Genomic DNA, 12,632 nt, shown 5'->3' with positions numbered 1-12,632 from the left:
CAGATTTTGCACTCTTTTGATATTTTAGCGTGTGGACATAACTCACTCTGGGGGCATTCAAGGAATTCAGAAACTACTCGTGAAAAGGGAAAAATAAAATTATTCATGGTTTTGATTTAGAAAAAAAACTAATCACTAAATCCACCATCTTCTAAAGCCAACTGTCATATGCAGTGTCACATGTACTGGAGCCTATCCCAGCTGTCTCGGGCCATAATCACTAAATCATAAACCCCAACTCATAGCCAAGATTCCCTCCTTTACAGTGCTTTTGGACTTTAGTTGATGACTTGAGGGCAGTCCCCTAAATACAGAAAAGGTGACAAAGGGCAAATTTTATTAAAGGTGTGTTAGGAATGAAACTTGGATCTCGTTGTAGTTTAGCACACAACACTTCTACCATCAAGAATTCCTTCTGTCTGTGCATGCCCAGGTAAGTGCAGTCGGGAGTCTGCGTATCTGGAGACTTCATGAAGGGAGAAGAAAGAACGACAACACACGGTTGTTTCTATTCAATCTACTCAAAGTTTATTATGGCAAGCATAATATTTATACCTTTCATATTACAAAGAACAACCAACAGCCAATAGTATAGTGATAGCAAGACTTGCGAGACAGCCAAGGACAATAAATGTTGACCGGAATAGCATGGGAACGGTAATCATATGAGGTCAAGCAGTCCTGGATATTTGTTATATCCGACTGAGATATTTAGCTAAGGAAAAGAGTATGTGCTGGTTGGAGCGCAAAACATTCTGAAAGAGGATAAGACAAGAGAAACTAACAACATCTATGAAGGTCATGGACTCCGTGAGTGTGGTGTGATTCGCACACATACATTCATAGTTAGATGTCAAACTAAAAGACAGCATGTACAATTTATATTTCTCACAAGGTGCAGTATGTAAGATTCAGAACCCTTGTTATTAATGACACCTGTGGCCGTGAAGTGAACTGCAGCAGCTACCTGTTGCTCGTGATCGTGCACACACTCCATAGGGAGGAGAGCAAGCATTTACCAAAACAATGATGTAACGTACAAAGAGACTGAATGTGATTCACCGGCATCATGCTGACAGATGAGGTAGCATAATTAAAATGACACAGTTATAATTGTTTTATTACAAACTTTGAGACTGTATATTATATTTGACTCTCCAGTGCTGGAACAGGGCTAAAACAAAGTGTGGATATCGGTCTGAAAACTGAAACTGTCAAAACTGATCACAGATCAATCCTTATGGCTCAATATGTCACATGCTTTGCAGTTATGTAAGTTTACCTTTCCAATAAGAAAAACACCAATTCAGGGTCAGTTTTGATCCCCAAAACCAAACGAAGGTCCATCCAGGAATCAAATGCCCTGCCGATTTTCACTCTAGTTTTCACTCGATCACATTCCCGCTTAGCCAGACGGGATTCAGTAGATCAATGTTTTTTTTGGCTTATTCAGAGTTTGTGTTGGAGTCGGTGTTGTGCTGGGACGTTTGCTGGATTGATCTCTAAGATAACGTTATCTAGTGTTGCAGTTTGTTGTTGCTGTTGAATAGTGGAAGAGAAGCACTGAGGCTCTTGGGAGCGCACATAAACGTCACATATTTTTGATTTTCCCGGCAAAAGTGTACCGCTCCCTTCACATGAAAATCAGTCTACAGGCTTTAATAGGCAACATAGGCAGTCTGTGAAGGGCTCATTTTATAAGTTTTGTTACAAGCCGTTCACACATTGGCAAAAAAAGGTGCTGCTTGCTTGATATAACCAAAATATTGTTGAAATGGTTTTGCAGTATTTGGTTGGGTAAGACTTTCCCTTTTTATTGGATGGGGAACACAGTGACAGTGATTCAGGGAAAAGGTCTTTTAGTCTCTTTCTTCAGTTTTCTTGATTTGACAGTAAAAATCAATTCTATATCAAAACTGCTATTCAAATAAAAGTGAAATGTTCAAATCTTACGGATCATAACAGAAGCAGCATCACTGGTAAATGATGCAAGAGTGTCTGCAGGTCTGCATTTCTCTGCTGTAATGATGTTGAGGATGGTTTCTGTAATAGTGGCAGCATCTCCAGTAGGGATGTAACGGTTTAACAGTTTCACGATATACCCCAGTTTAATAATAGATGGTTTTCACACCATAGACATTCTTATTCACAGTATTGCATGAATATAAAATCTGAACTTTTCTAAAATCCAAATCAGTTTAATGATGACATTCAGATACATTTGATAAATTGTGATTTCCTCATTTTACATTGAATCGACACATTTAAAGGCACGGCACGGGCTCATCTCACCACAAAGACATGTCGGACCCTGAACATTTATTTACACCATCAAAAGCTTTTTCTTGGTCCAAATCTAAAAATCCTACATTAAGATTATTGTCTCTGGCAAAAGAAATCAGATCATGTATTCAAAACAAATGATCAAATATTGTGCGTTTAGGAATACAATATGACTGGTCAGCGTGAATTCATTTAGATATGTAAAGTTTGAATCTGTTGGTTAATGCTTTGGACAGTATCTTATAGTACATTTATTTCACTGCTGAAATCTGCAGTGTGAGAGTATTTTGGACATTTTGGGTTTGGCACCATTAATGGTTCTCAGTTATTCTGTTTGGAAAGTTTGTTGCATCGTCCCATGAAATCTGTGGAGGATAATATATTTAGATGCAAACGGATTGTGTTTATATGAAATGTTACGATGAGCTTATTTTCATTTTATATGATTTATTATTTGCTTAAGTGCAGCACAACAGCAAGACTACAATATGTTTAATACTAATAATATGTTTTATTTGTAAAGTACTAAATAGGGTTTATAAAGTGCATTAGCATACAGGAAATGAACAGTGATACTGTAGCACATTTGCTTGTGTTGTGCTCTGTCACTGTATTAAGCTCATTTAAAAAGTGTTACAAATAAACACAATAGCACACAAATATGTTTAAAATGATGTACACTCACATTAGATGATGACTCCAGTCAGATACTGACCTCAATAAAAGCTGTTTCATTGTACATTGAGCGGGTCGCCCCTCATGGATGCTGCCATGTTGACCGCACATAACAAACAGTCTTGCAGTTGATCAGTTACTACCACTAATAATATCAATAATGATCACAGATAAACGGTGTGACATCAAGCACCAAGAGCGAGCACACAACGGTCTCAGCAGCCGCCAGAGAGATTACGAGTCGCAGCAGTCCATCTTACAGACATTTTTGTGTGGCGCAGCAGCAGTTAACAGGGGCGGTGCAGGATTTTTCACAGGGGGGGTCGGGCAGTGATCAGTCTGTGGTGTCAGTATAAAGTCCAAAACCACTGGTACTATTGGGACGAATAAGAGCCAGATAAAAACTTACTGCTGCACTTTTAAAAGCGCCGCTAACACTGATCTGGAGCCGTTTCATAACCCAGAATTAAATGTGTTGCTAATCACCTTTCAGAGTTACAAGTGTGAAACGTTACTTTACTGGAGGTTAAAAGCGGGGTTAAAAGAAAATAACCCAGGGTTAAGTGCAGTGTGAAAGCACTTGAGTTTATTGTTGGTGGGATGTTGTGTGTGTGTATTGCAGGGGTGTCAAACTCAGTTCCTGGACCCCTCACACCCCTCATGTGTTGTAAGACTGTCAGTGGATTGAAATATTGAATCACGATTAATCACATATTTGTTTTGTTGTTAGTGTTAACACATTCAGTTCCAGGAAAACTAAATAACAGTCCTGTGTGTCATTATTAGATTCTTTTCTGAAAGTTTCAACTAGTTGATCAAAAATGAGGCTATAAAACCATCAAACTTTTACAATAAAGCTAATAAATATATATATATATAGAGAGAGAGAGAGAGAGAGAGAGACATTCTCTGTGTGTTATTTCAGATAAAATCACTTTGAAGTAAGTTTCAGGTGAGCTGAATGTGATGTCATCATTTGTGTGTGTTTGTGTTTTTATAGTGTGGATCATGGAGGAGAGTTCAGGATTACAGCAGGACTACACAAATGTAGGTCTACACACACACACACACACTCTCTCACACTCACACACACTCACTCTCTCACACACACTCACACACACACTCTCACACACTCACACACACTCACTCTCTCACACTCACACACACTCACACTCTCACACACACTCACACACACTCTCTCACACTCACACACACTCACTCTCTCACACACACTCACACACACACTCTCTCACACTCACACACACTCACTCTCTCACACACACACACACACACACTCTCTCACACTCACACACACTCACTCTCTCACACTCACACACACACACACTCTCACACACACTCACACACACACACACACACTGGTTTAGTGATTGTTGTGTTTTAAGTGTTTTTTCTCTTCTTGTGTTCAGATGTCTGTGATCTCACACTGGATTCAAACACACACACTCTCACACGCACGCACACACACACACACACACACTGTTTTGTTCACTTTGGCAGGTTTAATGTTCTGGTTGGTTTTCTGTCAATCATCCGGAGTAATCCGACGTGAATTAAAGGTGAAAGGATTAATTTATTTTAGGGGCTGCATGTGTAAACTGGAGGAGCTGAACACTGAAGCTGCAGTCCCGACGGGGTTAGGAGATTAGGTGTGAAGATAGATCGGGGGGTGTAGGTAGTTTATTTGTAGTGTGGATGGTCCAAAGGGAGATTGTGACGGTAATGCAACAATGGGTTTGTGAAACACCGAGAGCTCCTCATTCAGATATTTCGTATGTTTAGACGCTCGCTTTGATAACTTGTTCTCTTCTTAGTTTTGACTGATTTTGACTTTGTTTGTAATCTGTGAATTTATAATTCATCTTGTTTTATTTGTTTGTTTAGATTGATCAAACTGTTTATCTGTCAGTGTGTCGCTGTTACACGACATTATCTCACTGTCCGTTGTGTTCATTCCTTCACATTTCTGAGTTATTGGATTATTTTGAGTTTGTGCTGCAGGAAATGGGACGGGTAAATGATGTCACGTGACGTACATTGTGCACACTTAGAATATTCTGTTGTATAAACACACTCGGTCAGGGGCAAGTGCCACCCGCTGTCATTTGTTGTTTGGTTAGTGAAGTTTAGATATGACGTCACGGACGCTGAAGATTTTAGTTTCTATAATTTATTTTGCCTTTGTGAGATTTATTAGATTAAAAAGATTAGAAAGATTTGATGTTTAGTTTTATTCATTTCTTTGGCACTGTCCAATTCCTTTTCCTCCTCGTCTCCACTGTTGATACATGCTGTAAATATTGTAAATAACACGTAAATATTTCACTACACTGCTGATTTACACACACACACACACACACATACATACACACTCAAACACACACACTCACACACACAGGTTTAGTGATTGTTGTGTTTTAAGTGTTTTTTCTCTTCTTGTGTTCAGATGTCTGTGATCTCACACTGGATTCAAACACACACACACACTCACTATCACACACACACTCACTATCACACACACACACACACACTCACACACATATGCTGACACTCACACACACACACACACACTCACACAAACACACTCACACACACAAAACAAACAAACAACAAACAACCGCCATTCGCCACTAAGTGGCGGTGACGTCACCACAACGCTTGTGCCAGGCTATGTGCACGTTAAGGCCACGTGAAGTGTCGAACGCCCGCTGGCAGGAGGTCACGGGACAGATCCAACCGGTGACATGGGTCGAATGACTGAGATGACTGGCTGATGCACCACCTGTGCCCCCTACTGTGCCAACTTGCTGTGCTTTAGCCATCCTGCGCTCTGCTCGTTGTTGTGAGCGTCGCTCCTCTGCCCTCCGTTGTTGTTGGAGGGCGACTGCCTCCAACTGGCCAGCAGCATCCTTCACAAGCCTCCTCCAAAGAGGCAGATCTTGACACTGCTGGTACCAGTCGTCGGCAAGTCCATTCAGCTCCACATCCTCCTGTACCACATCACTCCATCTCTTCTCCAGCCCGTGCTGCGCCCGCTTAGCCCCCTCTATCCGGCCGAACAATAACTGTTTAGGCATGCGGTGGCCGGGCATGCGGGCTACATGACCCAGCCACCGATGGGACTTTGTCCACATCTTTCAAAGAATTGTGAGCTCCTCACACAATCCAGCCTGGTTAAACCCAGGATGGATCTTAGGCAGGCCAGCCTAAATGTTTCTAGCCGGCGATGATGTTCCATTAGGGGGGTCCATGTTTCACAAGCATAGAGAAGGGAGGGAATGACCGTGGACAAGAATACTTGAAGCTTTGTGCGGAGCGACAAACCGGGTAGCTTCCACACAGCATTACGCAACCGATGAAAAGATAATGCCGCTCGACTGATTCGGAGTGAGACCTCTGCTGTCAAAACGGAGCTGGTAATAAGCACACTTCCCAGGTATGGAAAACACTAAACTCTCTCCACAACTGCCCCATCACCAATTGGGAGCTGTGGGGGTGTAGTGTCCGATGGTACATAATACCCAGGAAGGTGCTTAGTTTTGGTTGGGCTGATGGTAAGGCCCCATCTCTTAGTGGCAAGCTCCAGGTTCATCAGCAACGCCTCCAACTCCTCCTCTGAGTGAGCAGCAATCACCAGATCATCAGCATACATAATGTGGTTGACCAATAGGGAGCCATCCCTTGACTGCACCCGGGCATCGATCAACCTCCCATTATATCTGTACCAGATGGAAATTCCTCCAGTACAGCCATCGACCACGTAGTTTTACCGGGGCCCGCTCGCCATCATGAAGGTCCTTAATGATCGCGAGCAGCGGGTCTGGGACTCCGAAAGCACAAAGAACAACCCAGAGCCCAGGCCTACTGATGGTATCATAGGCCTTGACCAGGTCAATAAAGCAGAGATGTAGGTCTTGCTGGAATTCCCTACACCTCTGCTGTAGCAGACGGACAGAGAATATGGCATCTGTGCAAGACCGCCCCTTCCTGAAACCACACTGGGGCTCCGCAAGTCTCTCCTCAGCGTGCCTGGCAAGGCGATGTTGAATAATCCTTGCCAGGACCTTTCCTGGCACACTGAGTGAGATGCCCCTATAGTTATTACAATCTGAGCGGTCCCCCTTTTTAAAGAGAGGGACCACCAGGGCATCCTTCCAATCCTGTGGAACCCGCCCAGTGGTCCAGACTGTTGTTATGATGTCATGTAGGGCAGTCTGTGCACAAACACCACCCTCCCTCAGCATTTCACTGGGGAGATCATCTCTGCCCGGTGCCTTTCCTGGCCTCAGGCTCTGGATCGCCTTCAGTACTTCTTCCAAAGATGGCACCTCAGCCAGCCACCCACAGGGAGCTACTTCTTGCTTCAATATTTGTGGCACCGCAGCCCCAGCAGGGTCATCCCCACTTTGTCCCACAATGTTTTCCAGGCTCAGGTACTTCCCCTCCCCCAGGACCTCACAGAAATGCTCAGCAAATCTGTAAACCTGTTTCTGGGGGTCGGAGATTGGATCACCATTCTTTCCCCTAATGATGGTAATAGGTGTGGGCTGCAAGTAACTTTTTGATAGAATTAAAGAGCGATTTGTGATCGTGGGCCACTGAGGCAGACTCCATCTCCTCAGCAACCCGCGACCACCAACCATCCTTGCAGCGCCTCACGACTCTCCGAACCTCCGAGCGAAGGCTGCGGTAATCCTCCTCATTCTCTGACATGGGATGCTGTAGACATTGAGAGTGGGCCTGTCGCTTTTTCTCAGCCAGCCTGAACAACACCTCTGTCAGCCAGGGTTTCTGAGGAGGTCTGGACCGTGTGCCCAAAACTGCCATTGCAGTTACATGAGCCACAGCCCTAAACCTCGCCCATTTCCCCTCGACATCCAGAGGAGTGGGGGACGATGCCAACCCCAGCTGCAAGCGATGCTGAAATTCTCGCTTGCAACTTTCATCAGCTAGCCTAGACCAGGTCACTATGGGTTTGAAAGGGGCCCTGGGTTTACACCCACCACCGGAGTGGAAGAATGGCAGGCGCATCTTACAGATGACAAGTCGATGGTCAGTGGGCAGATCAGCTCCACGGTAGGTCCTGGTGTCAAGGACATGGGCCCGCATCCGCTGTTCCGTCACTATGTAGTCCAGCAGATGTTCTTGCTTGGACCTGACGGAACAGTGTGTTGGTAATTACAAGCCCATGGGCTGCACAAAAATCTAGCAGCCTCCTGCCGTTGTTATTGAGCTGATCAGGCCCATGTCTTCCAATCACTCCTGACCAGGTGCCAGCATCATGACCAACTCGGGCATTGAAATCACCCAACATGATGATTCTATCCCGAGGGGCCACTTTAGCCAACACCTGTGACAGGAGGTCATAGAAGGCATCCGACTCATCGGTCTTTCCCGCACACACTCACACATAAACACACACACACACACACACTGGTTTAGTGATTGTTGTGTTTTAAGTGTTTTTTCTCTTCTTGTGTTCAGATGTCTGTGATCTCACACTGGATTCAAACACAGTACACACTGAACTCATTCTGTCTGAGGGGAACAGGAAGGTGACACATGTGGAAGAGCGTCAGTCATATCCTGATCATCCAGAGAGATTTGATGAGTATCGTCAGGTTCTGTGTAGAGAGGGTCTGACTGGACGCTGTTACTGGGAGACTCAATGGAGTGGAGATGGTGCTGAAATATCAGTGTCATATAAAGACATCAGCAGGAAAGGAGAGAGTTATGACTGTGCGTTTGGATTCAATGTAAACTCCTGGAGTCTGTTCTGCTCTAATAACAGATTCAGTGTCTGTCACAATAATAACAGCACTGTCATACGTTCCCCTTCACACGACTGTAAGAGAGTAGGAGTGTATGTGGACTGTCCGGCCGGCACTCTGTCCTTCTACAGCGTCTCTGACACACACACACTCACACACTTACACACATTCATCACCACATTCACTCGACCCCTCTATGCTGGATTTGGAGTAGTTTTTCCTGGTTCCTCAGTGTGTGTGTGTGAAATGGATCATCAGAGACACACACACACAACTGGATGAGTGAAATATACTCACTGTATCTCACATCAACACAACTCCAAACTCTTTCTAGAAATCATTTCATCAATGAAACTGATTGAATTCAATACAATGACAGTACTTTGTGTCTTTTTTCCATCTAAGATCGCGAGCAAAGGTGAAGACCTTCCTGTCTTTTAAGAACTTTGAGAGGACTATCCATGCTTTTATCACGTCTCGACTCGATTATTGTAACTCCCTTTATACAGGTATTAGTCAAGCTTCCCTTTCTAGTCTCCAAATAGTGCAAAATACAGCAGCAGACTCCGAACTGGAGTTAATAGGAACATATTCCACCTACATTAATATCAGTACACTGTCTGCCGGTACACTATAGAATTGAATTTAAAGTTCTATTAATGGTCTTTAAATCTCTCAATGGTCTGGCGCTATCCTATCTCACAGATCTCTTGTCAGAACATTGCTCAGGGAGATCTTTGAGATCCTCAGAGACTTTAGTGCCAAGCACCAGATTAAAACTTGGAGGGGACTGAGCCTTTTCAGTAGCAGCTCCAAAACTCTGGAACAGTCTTCCTGTGAGTATCAGAACCGCCTCGACTATATCCCATTTAAATCAGAACTTAAAACATCTGTTTGTGATCACTTTTAATCAGTGAGGTGATCATATGCGCTAGAGGTGTATTGCTGTGGATTGTTGATGTATTTGATTCAGTTTTATTTGACTATGTACAGCACATTGGTCAACAGCTGTTGTTTTAGTTGTGCTTTATAAATAAAGTGACATTGACATTATTTTGACATAAAGTAATGAAGCCGACTGATATGCCCATAATTAACCCAACTGATCCAGAATGTGCTCAAATGAGTTTTTTACAATCAAAAACAATAAATCTATTCTTCTTTGTTTTTAAAGGAGGTTGCATCAAGTCTTATTGGGAAAGTTTTTGTTTGGTTATTTTGTTACAAATAAGATAAAAGACATTTCTTTTAGGATAAAACACAAATTGTCCCTGTTGAACATTTTCTTTGTAAGTTTCAGAAAGACATTGATGTTAACTGCTCTTTTAGCTCTTTGCACTTGAAACAGTGTCTCACATTTTCTGGCATTGTAGTGATGTGAAACAGTTCTGGAAAGATCTGTCCACGTTTATTAATGAAAAGATACACTTTCATTTGGAAAATGTCATTTTTGGTTATTTAAAATATGACAACAGTGTTAATAGTGAAGCTTATTTAATTAATGTGTTTATTTTATTAGTCAAATTTCACACTCATAAATGCAAGTTTTATAACAAAAATCTCCTTTTTTCAGTAGTTTTTAAATACATTGAGAATTATATTTCTATTATTCAAAATAGTACAAATAGAAAAGCTGTAAAAACTGTTCATCTGTGTTTTGTCTTCAGAATCTGTGTATAAATGAAAGATCAAGTGTGTTTGTGAATGAATGTTTTTTCCTCTTGCTCCCCTGAAACACAAATATATGTTGTATTGTGCTCGTGTTTTGTTGTTCAAAGCATAAAATAATAATAATAAAAACACAAAAGCTATTTTCTCCTCATCCTTTGAAAGTCAGCTCACTTAAATCACGTGAGTGTGTAAAATCTGTTGTGACTTTAAGACACTGTTGAATAGTAAATCTTCACTTCTGTTCAGAGCACTGTTGTGTCTCGACCGGTTCTTTCCTCACAAGAGACAAACTGATGATTTGAAATGATAATTTCTTCTGAAATTAATGTTGTCTGCATTTGGAAGTACATCAGCACATTGATGACATTAAAGGGAATAAATATAGACTAAAAGCAGCAAAACTTGAATTAGATTTGACAGAGAAAATAAACTGCTGTGAATAAATCAAAATCAGACTGATCATGACGAGTGATCTCACTCCTCTAACTGTTCAATTTATGAAGATATTTGCATTATAAAATAAAGAGTTGTAAAGTTAAAGCGATGAATTACAGAGAGGAGGATGATATCAACTGAAGAACATGAGACATCATTTCCATTTGTACTACAAAGATTTATAGTTCAAGTGTAAATGACAAAGCAAGAATTGTGTGCTGAAATCACACTAGCTGGTATATATATTTACTTGTGTACATTCATTTACAGCTTGAAATCTTTCGAGCTGTCTCTGTTCAGTATTATTAACACACACACACAAAAGGTTTCTTACCACACTTGATTTGGAGTGCACATACTGAGTAAAACAGTATAATAATAATAATGGAGATCATCTCTCTGTCCAGTTGTGAGTAAATAATCCACTGAAGATGATTCATGATACTGTTACAGAAACATCTCGATCATGTTTTCTCATCATCAACTATTTCAATGACTGCTGGATCTCTATCTGATGCAACTTACAAACACCAACTCATCAATCTTCTGTTTGGAGTTTAATCTCACGATACATCTTCTCTCAATTAGAGGTATATATTTTATTTTAATGTACAATTCATCTATTAGTAAACTTCATATTATACTCTTTAATATTTATTCCCTTTAAGATCATTAATATGCTGATGTACTTCCAAATGCAGAAAAATTAATTTCAGAAGAAATAAACATTAAAAATATGATGATTATAACAAAAATATTTTGTTATTGTTATTTTATGATTTATGAAATTGGATTGTAATAATTTGTAATGATTATTGCCCAGGTTAACACTTCAAATATGCATTTATGATTCAGTAATTTGTTGCATTTGTGATTTAGTTCAATTCTACAATACTGAACATATTTTATTCATGTGCAGTTTATTTATTGCCTTTTTGTCCAATACTGACAATTTCTGCCACCGTTTCTGTCAATTTCTTGCATGCATATTGTCACTGTCAATTTCCTGAACACAAAAAGCCATGCATTTAGTAAACCCTATGTATTACTATGTTAAAAAAAATATTATTAATGATAAAATATTAATATTATCAAACACATTGGCCTGCTGCGCTGGCAAAAGGACAGTTGCACATAAGGTTTGAAGTTTTTCCCGCCTGAGCCAATACTTTTTTGTGGCTGACTTTATATGGAATTAGAATTGTGTCAATAATAATGAATGTAACTTTATAAAACTGAACGTAACTTTATAAAACTGAACGTAACTTTTTCAGAAACTATCAAAAATATTCCATTACAAAAGAAGAAAAACACAATTAAAATGAAAAAAATGAACTCAGTCGCACGAATTTAACAGGCTCTTCAAATATCCTTCATTTTTTGTTAATGTTTTTCAAAGATTCGTTTTCGCAAATCGTGGATTCTGAATACATTGCCACAGATTTCAGCTTACGCTTCGCAGTTTTTCGTTTGCTGTTTTGACACAAACCTCTCGTGGGGGTGGGCTTAACAGTGATCTACTCTGATTGGATAGTGAGCTTTTGATGGACAGGTGCTCTCTGACCCGGATGTACAGACGTCACTCAGTGGCGCGCATATTGGAAAGCTCTCGCGGTGATTTGTAGTTATGCAATACGTCGTGCTTTGTTGTATTACTTACTAACAATATGTAAATAATATTTGACCTATAATTATATAATTTAATATTATATGAGACCTTCGATCGTCTAATAATCGTCTTCGATCAGTCTGTAAAGATGAGCTTTCAGGAGAGACACG

The sequence above is a fragment of the Xyrauchen texanus genome, chromosome 10, assembly GCF_025860055.1.
Source record: "Xyrauchen texanus isolate HMW12.3.18 chromosome 10, RBS_HiC_50CHRs, whole genome shotgun sequence".
Classification (NCBI taxonomy): Eukaryota; Metazoa; Chordata; class Actinopteri; order Cypriniformes; family Catostomidae; genus Xyrauchen; species Xyrauchen texanus.
This window is presented reverse-complemented; position numbering follows the sequence as displayed.